The sequence below is a fragment of the Moschus berezovskii genome, chromosome 6, assembly GCF_049115385.1.
Source record: "Moschus berezovskii isolate FMDL1 chromosome 6, NW_MosBer_1.0, whole genome shotgun sequence".
NCBI lineage: Eukaryota > Metazoa > Chordata > Mammalia > Artiodactyla > Moschidae > Moschus > Moschus berezovskii.
In genome coordinates, this window is record NC_142465.1 from 61,683,363 (window position 1) to 61,693,680 (window position 10,318).

Consider the following 10,318-nt stretch of genomic DNA (forward strand, 5'->3'; position numbering starts at 1 on the left):
TGGAGGAGAGTGGGAGTCACTTCTGGAGCCCGGTCTTATGTTTTCTGCTAACGCTTACTGAGCACCTACTGTGTGCAGGGCAGGAATTCCCCTGATGTCCCAGTGCTTCCAGAGACCCTGGCTCTCTGTGTGTCCTCTGCTGCCATGATAGTCTGAATATGGACTCAGTGGAGAAGGCACTTGTATAAAGTCATACAGATTTCTGGGCTGAGGGCAAATTGGAGTGGGAGGGTCTTCTCCAAGAGTCAACTAAAAAACTGAATTTTTATCTCTTTTTGTTCAAAATTGAGATTATGGAGTGCTTACAGGAATCTTATGTTATTGTTGTAGCCACGTGTTCCTGGAAACAAACTCACTCAGAAGGACAATGAAGATAGTGGAGTGCAGCCTATTATACCAGCGGGCCCAAGGCAGAGTCTCCTCTTAGCCAAGGACCCTGACCAGTTTTTGTGAAAACCTTATATACCCTAAGTGTATGTGCAGAAACCCACCTCCCCAAATTCCCTGACAATCAAGGTTAACCCGTGATTCATATGCCTTCAGTTCAGTTCAGTCACTCAGTCGTGTCCGACTCTTTACAACACCATGAATCACAGCACGCCAGGCCTCCTTCTCTATCACCAATTCCCGGAGTTCACTCAAACTCATGTCCATTGAGTCGGTGATGCCATCCAGCCATCTCGTTCTCTGTCGTCCCTGTCTCCTCCCACCCCAATCCCTCCTAGCATCAGACTCTTTCCCAGTGAGTCAACTCGTCGCATGAGGTGGCCAAAGTATTGGAGTTTCAGCCTCAGCATCAGTCCTTCCAATGAACACCCAGGATTGATCTCCTTTAGAGTGGACTGGTTGGATCTCCTTGCAGTCCAAGGGACTCTCAAGAGTCTTCTCCAACACCACAGTTCAAAAGCACCAATTCTTTGGCGATCAGCTTTCTTCACAGTCCAACTCTCACATCCATACATGACCACGGGAAAAACCATAGCCTTGACTAGATGGACCTTGGTTGGCAAAGTAATGTCTCTGCTTTTTGATATACTATCTAGATTGGTCATAACTTTCCTTCCAAGGAGTAAGCGTCTTTTAATTTCATGGCTGCAATCAGCATCCTTAAGCCTAGGTAATTAACCATGGACAATTATCAATAGGCCTGTGGTCATACCCAATAAGCATAATAGAATGTATGATTCTATTCGGTTACACAAATAATTAGGGTATTCTTTTAGGCGATGGAGAGCTCTGGGACCCTTCCTTCCAAGGGCCTGGTTTTCCAGTTGGTATGTCGTTTCCATAGATACTGGGCATATAGCTCAATGTCCACAGTCTGACCCAAGATGGAGTCCTGCTTTCAAGATAGAGCCTGTTCTGTTTCCTCTTTCATTCCCCCCGTTGATGCTCTTAACTCATAGTATGAGCATCATTCATAAGGATATATTGCACCCTGGCTCTCCGACCGCCAATTTGGGAGAATGACACCAACCTTTTGGTTACAAAGTTCATAATACATTGTAAAATGCAGGGTCCACAAAGCAGACTTATCAAGGCAACTATGGTAGGGTACAGCGGCTGCACTTTGCTGGAGCAGCTGTGAAGAGATACCCCACGACCAAGGTAAGTGAAACCCAAATAGGAGGGTAGGTGTTGGGAGGGGGCATTAGAGGGCAGACACATTGAAATCATAATCACAAAAAACTAGTTTATCTGATCATATGGACCACAGCCCTGTCTAACTCAATGAAGCTAAGCCATGCCGTGTGGGGCCACCCAAGATGGACGGGTCATGGAGGAGAGGTCTGATAGTATGTGGTCCACTGGAGAAGGGAATGGCAAACCACTTCAGTATACTTGCCTTGAGAACCCCATGAACAGTATCAAAAGGCAAAATGATAGGATAGTGAATGAGGAATTCCCTAGGTCGGTAGGTGCCCAGTATCTACTGGAGATCAATGGAGAAATAACTCCAGAAAGAATGAAGGGATGGAGCCAAAGCAAAACAAATACCCAACTGTGGATGTGACTGATGCTAGAAGCAAGGTCCAATGCTGTAAAGAGCAATATTGCATAGGAACCTGGAATGTTAGGTCCATGAATCAAGGCAAATTGGAAATGGTCAAACAGGAGATGGCAAGAGTGAACATAGACATTCTAGGAATCAGTGAACTAAAATGGACTGGAATGGGTGAATTTAACTCAGATGACCATTATATCTACTACTGTGGGCAGGAATCCCTTAGAAGAAATGGAGTAGCCATCATGGTCAACAAAAGAGTCAGAAATGCAGTACTTGGATGCAATCTTAAAAACAACAGAATGATTTCTGTTCATTTCCAAGGCAAGCCATTCAATACCACAGTGGTCCAAGTCTATGCCTCAACCAGTAATTCTGAAGAAGCCGAAGTTGAACAGTTCTATGAAGACCTACAGGATCTTTTAGAACTAACACCCAAAAAAGATGTCCTTTTCATTATAGGGGACTGGAATGCAAAAGTAGGAAGTCAAGAAACCCCTGGAGTAACAGCAAATTTGGCCTTGGAGCACGAAATGAAGCAGGGCAAAGGCTAATAGAGTTTTGCCAAGAGAACGCACTGGTCATAGCAAACACCCTCTTCCAACAACACAAGAGAAGACTCTACACATGGACATCACCAGATGGTCAACACCGAAATCAGATTGATTATATTCTTTGCAGCCAAAGATGGAGAAGCTCTATACAGTTAGCAAAAACAAGATCAGGAGCTGACTGTGGCTCAGATCATGAACTCCTTATTGCCAAATTCAGACTTGAACTGAAGAAAGTAGGGAAAACCACTAGACCATTCAGATAGGACCTAAATCAAATCCCTTATGATTATACAGTGGAAGTGAGAAATAGATTTAAGGGACTAGATCTGATAGATAGAGTGCCTGATGAACTCTGGACGGAGGTTCTTGACATTGTACAGGAGACAGGGACCAAGACCATCCCCATGGAAAAGAAATGCAAAAAAGCAAAATGGCTGTCTGAGGAGGCCTTACAAATAGCTGTGAAAAGAAGAGAAGTGAAAAGCAAAGGAGAAAAGGAAAGATATAAGCATCTGAATGCAGAGTTCCAAAGAATAGCAAGGAGAGATAAGAAAGCCTTCCTCAGCGATCAATGCAAAGAAATAGAGGAAACCAACAGAATAGGAAAAACAAGAGATCTTTTCAAGAAAATTAGAGATATCAAGGGAATATTTCATGCAAAGAAGGGCTCAATAAAGGACAGAAATGGTATGGACCTAACAGAAGCAGAAGATATTAAGAAGAGGTGGCAAGAATACACAGAACTGTACAAAAGAGATCTTCATGACCAAGATAATCACGATGGCATGACCACTCACCTGGAGCCAGACATCTTGGAATGTGAAATCAAGTGGGCCTTAGCATCACTACGAACAAAGCTAGTGGAGGTGATGGAATTCCAATTGAGCTATTTCAAATCCTGCAAGATGATGCTGTGAAAGTGCTGCACTCAATATGCCAGCAAATTTGGAAAACTCAACAATGGCCACAGGATTGGAAAAGGTCAGTCTTCATTCCAAACCCAAAGAAAGGGAATGCCAAAGAATGCTCAAGCTACCACACAATTGCACTCATCTCATACGCTAGTAAAGTCATGCTCAAAATTATCCAAGCTAGGCTTCAGCAATATGTGAATTGTGAACTTCCAGATGTTCAAGCAGGTTTTAGAAAAGGCAGAGGAACCAGAGATTAAATTGCCAACATCTGCTGGATCATGGAGAAAGCAAGAGAATTCCAGAAAAACATCTATTTCTGCTTCATTGACTATACCAAGGCCTTTGACTGTGTGGATCACAATAAACTGTGGAACATTCTGAAAGAGATGGGAATACCAGACCACCTGAACTGCTTCTTGAGAAACCTGTATGCAGGTCAGGAAGCAACAGTTAGAACTGTACATGGAACAACAGACTGGTTCCAAAGAGGAAAAGGAGTACGTCAAGGTTGTATATTGTCACCCTGCTTATTTAACTTATATGCAGTGTACATCATGAGGAACGCTGGGCTGGAAGAAGCACAAGCTGGAATTAAGATTGCCGGGAGAAATATCAATAACCTCAGATATGCAGATGACACCACCCTTATGGCAGAAAGTGAAGAGGAACTCAAAGGCCTCTTAATGAAAGTGAAAGAGGAGAGTGAAAAGGTTGGCTTGAAGCTCAACATTCAGAAAACTAAGATCATGGCATCTGGTCCCATCACTTCTTGGGAAATAGATGGGAAAACAGTGGAAACAGTGTCAGACTTTATTTTTTTGGGCTCCAAAATCACTGCAGATGCTGATTGCAGCCATGAAATTAAAAGACGCTTACTCTTTGGAAGGAAAGTTATGACCAGCCTAGATAGCATATTAAAAAGCAGAGACATTACTTTGCCAACAAAGGTCCGTCTAATCAAGGCTATGGTTTTTCCCGTGGTCATGTATGGATGTGAGAGTTGGACTGTGAAGAAAGCTGATCGCCGAAGAATTGATGCTTTTGAACTGTGGTGTTGGAGAAGACTCTTGAGAGTCCCTTATACTGCAAGGAGATCCAACTAGTCCATTCTGGAGGAGATCAATCTTGGGTGTTCATTGGAAGGACTGATGCTAAAGCTGAAACTACAATCCTTTGGCCACCTCATGGGACGAGTTGACTCACTGGAAAATACTCTGATGCTGGGAGCGATTGGGGGTAGGAGGTGATGGGGATGACAGAGAATGAGGTGGCTGGATGGCATCACCGACTCAATGGACATGGGTTTGAGTGAACTCCGGGAGTTGGTGATGGACAGGGAGGCCTTTCGTGTTGTGGTTCATGGGGTCGCTAAGAGTCGGACACGACTGAGCGACCGAACTGAACTGAACTGATAACAATGTTCTACCAATCACCCTTCACCCAAGATAACACCTAAGTCCAGAAAGGAATGTTTCCATTTGACATTGTTTTAGCTGTTTTTTCATGACATCTAAAGCAGCTGATACATTGCCAGATAAATTTGGAATATATACATAACTTTCAACCTTAATCATAGCACAGGTCCCTCCTTGAGCAGCTGTGAGCATGTCCAAAACCATTCTATTTTGAATTACCGCTTTTGTTACTTCTATGAAACTGGTATTTACATCAAATATAACCCCATGACCCAAGTCTATTGACTATAGGTCTGGCTTACACCAAGAGAGCAGGGAGAGATTATGATTGACAAGAGAAAGGAAAAGTCTCTTTTTGTTGTCCCAGAAAAGAACAGAGTGGTTTAAAATCCCCTTGGCGGAGCGGTGACACCCGCCAGGAAAGTCCATCCATCACAGACAGGCACAGCCCCACATATCCACCAGCTGGAAGTGTTGTGGAAGTCGGAGTAGGAATGTGCATGTTGATGAGGTAAAACAACAGGAGTTGATTATGCGGCTTCATCCCGAAGGGGCTCGTCTGGGATCTTCTTTTCCTTCTTCTTCTTCAGTTCTCAGTTCAGTCACTCAATTGTGTCTGACTCTTTGCGACCCCATGAATCACAGCACGCCAGGCCTCCCTGTCCATCACCAACACCCGGAGTTCACTCAAACTCACGTCCATCGAGTCGGTGATGCCATCCAGCCATCTCATTCTCTGTCGTCCCCTTTTCCTCCTGCCCCCAATTCCTCCCAGCATCAGAGTCTTTTCCAGTGAGTCAACTCGTCGCATGAGGTGGCCAAAGTACTGGAGTTTCAGCTTTAGCATAAATCCTTCCAATGAACACCCGGGATTGATCTCCTTTAGAATGGACTGGTTGTATCTCCTTGCAGTCCAAGGGACTCTCAAGAGTCTTCTCCAGCACCACAGTTCAAAAGCATCAATTCTTCGGTGATCAGCTTTCTTCACAGTCCAACTCTCACATCCATACATGACCACTGGAAAAACCATAGCCTTAACCAGATGGACCTTTGTTGGTAATGTCTCTGCTTTTTAATATGCTATCTAGGTTGGTCATAACTTTCCTTCCGAGGAGTAAGCGTCTTTTAATTTCATGGCTGCAATCAGCATCTGCAGTGATTTTGGAGCCCCAAAAAATAAAGTCTGACACTGTTTCCCCATCTATTTGCCATGAAGCGATGGGACCATATGCCATGATCTTAGTTGTCTGAATGTTGAGCTTTAAGCCAACTTTTTCACTCACTTCTTTCACTTTCCTCAAGAGGCTTTTTAGTTCCTCTTCACTTTCTGCCATAAGGGTAGTGTCATCTGCATATCTGAGGTTATTGATATTTCTCCTGGCAATCTTGATTCCAGCTTGTGCTTCTTCCAGCCCAGCGTTCCTCATGATGTACTCTGCATATAAGTTAAATAAGCAGGGTGACAATATACAACCTTGACGTACTCCTTTTCCTATTTGGAGGATGATCTTAGTCCCTCTGTGCAGTCCACTCAGCGTTTTCTGGGTCTGCATGGTATGCTCCCTTCACCCTCTTATGATGGATCCAAGGGGCAATATGTGCAACTTTAACTGCAGTAGGGGTAGTTAGAACAGTATAAGGGCCCTTCCACCGAGGGGCTAATAAATCATGTTTCCAATCTTTGACCCATACTTGGTCACCAATCCTAAACTCTTGAATCTGTTCCCCAAGGGGGAACGGCACCCTTTCTTGTACAAACTTAGTTACCTGATTTATTACCTTACCCAGTTCCATCTGCTGTGAAATCCTATCCCCCTTTACCTGAGACAAATTTGTTGACACTTGTTTTATTATGGGAAGGGGCCTCCCATACACAATTTCGTATGGAGAATAGCCTTGGGACCATGGCGTCATCCTGAGTCTGAGCAGAGTCATCGGAAGCAAGTCCATCCAGGAGCAGTCAGTCTCTATGATCTACTTGGAGAGTGTCTCTTTAAGTGTCCAGTTGGTTTGTTCCACCATCCCAGAACTCTAGGGCCTATATACAGTGTGCAGTTTCCATTTGATATTTAAAGTTTTGCTTACTTGTACTAAATAGCTATGAAAGCCGGGCCATTGTCTGATCCAATGCTGGTAGGAAATCCAAATCTGGGAATTATTTCCCTAAGCAGGCACCTGGCTACTTCTGATGCTCTTTCAGTCTGGGTAGGATAAGCTTCTACCCATCCTGAGAAAGTACATACCATGACAAACAGGTAATGGTAGTGTCGGTGAGGTTTCATTTCAGTGAAGTCCACTCCCAGGTGTTCAAAGGGTAGCGTGCCTTTCAGCTGAATTCCCGGAGGCGTTTGTCTGTGCCGAGAGGCAGCATTAACCTGTGAGCAGGCAGTGCAGTTCTGAGATTCTGTCCTGCCTAGGGAAGAGAGGTGGGGAACCAAGAAATATTTTCGAATTAGCTCTTCCAGTTTATCATGGCCTAGGTGGGATGCTTGGTGTGTTTAGCTTACCAGAGTGGGTGCCAGCTCCTCCGGTACCAGTAATTTGCCATTTGGCAATTTCCACCATCCCTTTTCAGTCTTGATGGCCCTTTCCACTTTGGCTAGTTGGTTTTGGGCTTCAGTGTATTTTAGAGAGTCCAGCATTAGCTCAGGTAGCTCTGCCAATATGAGAGCTTTAATAAGGGCTTCACTTGTCACCCCTAAGCCCTCAGCTGCTTGTTTAGTGGTCTTTGTTTCCCTGAGCCTAGGGGGTATCTTCTTTTTGATGTCCTCGGCAGTATATGACTGCAACCTTTTCTGGTTCCCAGACAGCACCTAATAGGGTCAGAATTTCTTCTTTTTTTTTGGTTTTATTTATTTGTTTACTTTACAATAATGTATTGGTTTTGCTATACATTGACATGAATCCGCCATGGGTGTACATGTGTTCCCTATCCTGAACCCCCCTCCCACCTCCCTCCCCATCCCATCCCTCTAGATCATCCCAGTGCACCAGCCCCAAGCACCCTGTATCATGCATTGAACCTGGACTGGCGATTGGTTTCACATGTGATAATTTACATGTTTCAATTCCATTCTCCCATATCATCCCGCCCTCACCCTCTCCCACAGAGTCCAAAAGACTGTTCTATACATCTGTGTCTCTTTTGCTGTCTCACATACAGGGTTATCTTTGCCATCTTTCTAAGTCCCATATATATGCGTTAGTATACTGTATTGGTGTTTTTCTTTCTGGCTCTGTATAATAGGCTCCAGTTTCATCCACCTCATTAGAACTGATTCAAATGTATTCTTTTAAATGGCTGAGTAATATTCCATTGTGTATACGTACCACAACTTTCTTATTCATTCATCTGCTGATGGACATGTAGGTTGCTTCCATGTCCTGGCTATTATAAACAGTACTGCAATGAACATTAGGGTGCACGTGTCTCTTTCAATGCTGGTTTCCTCAGTGTGTATGCCCAGCAGTAGGATTGCTGGGTCATATGGCAGTTCTATTTCCAGCTTTTTAAGGAATCTCCACACTGTTCTCCATAGTGGCTGTACTAGTTTGCATTCCCACCAACAGTGTAAGAGGGTTCTCTTTTCTCCACACCCTTTCCAGCATTTAGTGCATGTAGACTTTTGGATAGCAGCCATTCTGACTGGCGTGAAATTGTACCTCATTGTGGTTTTGATTTGCATTGCTCTGGTAATGAGTGATGTTGAGCATCTTTTCATGTGTTTGTTAGCCATCTGTATGTCTTCTTTGGAGAAATGTCTGTTCAGTTCTTTGGCCCACTTTTTGATTGGATCGTATATTTTTCTGAAATTGAGCTGCAAGTGTTGCTTGTATATTTTTGAGATTAATTCTTTGTCCTTTGCCTTGTTTGCTATTATTTTCTCCCATTCTGAAGGTTGTCTTTTCACCTTGCTTATAGTTTCCTTTGTTGTGCAGAAGGTTTTAATTTTAATTAGACCCCTTTGTTTATTTTTGCTTTTATTTCCAATATTCTGGGAGGTGGGTCATAGAGGATCTTGCTGTGGTTTATATTGGTGAGTGTTTTGCCTATGTTTTCCTCTAGGAGTTTTATGGTTTCTGGTCTTACGTTTAGATCTTTAATCCATTTTGAGTTTATTTTTGTGTATGGTGTTAAGGAGTGTTCTAGTTTCATTCTTTTACAAGTGGTCAACCAGTTTTCCCAGCACCACTTGTTAAGAGATTGTCTTTTCTCCGTTGCATATTCTTGCCTCCTTTGTGAAAGCTATGGTGTCCATAGGTGCGTGGATTTATCTCTGGGCTTTCTATTTTGTTCCATTGATCTGTATTCCTGTCTTTGTGCCAGTACCATACTGTCTTGTTGACTGTGGCTTTGTAGTAGAGCCTGAAGTCAGGTAGGTTGATTCCTCCAGTTCCACTCTTCTTTCTCAACATTGCTTTAGCTATTCGAGGTTTTTTGTATTTCCATACATATTGGGAAATTATTTGTTCTAATTCTCTGAAAAATACCCTTGGTAGCTTGATAGGGATTGCATTGAATCTATAGATTGCTTTGGGTAGTATACTCATTTTTACTATATTGAATCTTCCAATCCACGAACATGGTGTATTTCTCCATCTATTAGTGTCTTCTTTGATTTCTTTCACTAGTGTTTTATAGCCTTCTATATATAGGTCTTTTGTTTCTTTAGGTAGATATATTCCTAAGTATTTTATTCTTTTTGTTGCAATGGTGAATGGAATTGTTTCCTTAATTTCCCTTTTTGTTTTCTCATTGTTAGTGTATAGGAATGCAAGGGATTTCTGTGTGTTAATTTTATATCCTGCAACTTTACTATATTCATTGATTAGCTCTAGTAATTTTCTGGTGGAGTCTTTCGGGTTTTCTATGTAGAGGATCATGTCACCTGCAAACAGAGTTTTACTTCTTCTTTTCCAATCTGGATTCCTTTTATTTCTTTTTCTACTCTGATTGCTGTGGCCAAAACTTCCAAAACTCTGTTGAATAATAGTGGTGAGAGTGGGCACCCTTGTCTTGTTCCTGACTTTAGGGGAAATGCTTTCAATTTTTCACCATTGAGGATAATGTTTGCTGTGTGTTTGTTATATATAGCTTTTATTATGTTGAGGTATGTTCCTTCTATTACTGCTTTCTGGAGGATTTTTTTTTTATCATAAACGAATGTTGAATTTTGTCAAAGGCTTTCTTTGCATCTATTGAGATAATCATATGTATTTTTTTTCAATTTGTTAATGTGGTGTATTACATTGATTTGTGGATATTGAAGAATCCTTGCATCCCTGGGATAAAGGCCACTTGGTCATGATGTATGATCTTTTTAATATGTTGTTGGATTCTGTTTGCTAGAGTTTTGTTAAGGACTTTTGCATCTATGTTCATCAGTGATATTGGCCTGTAGTTTTCTTTTTTTGTGGCATCTTTGTCAG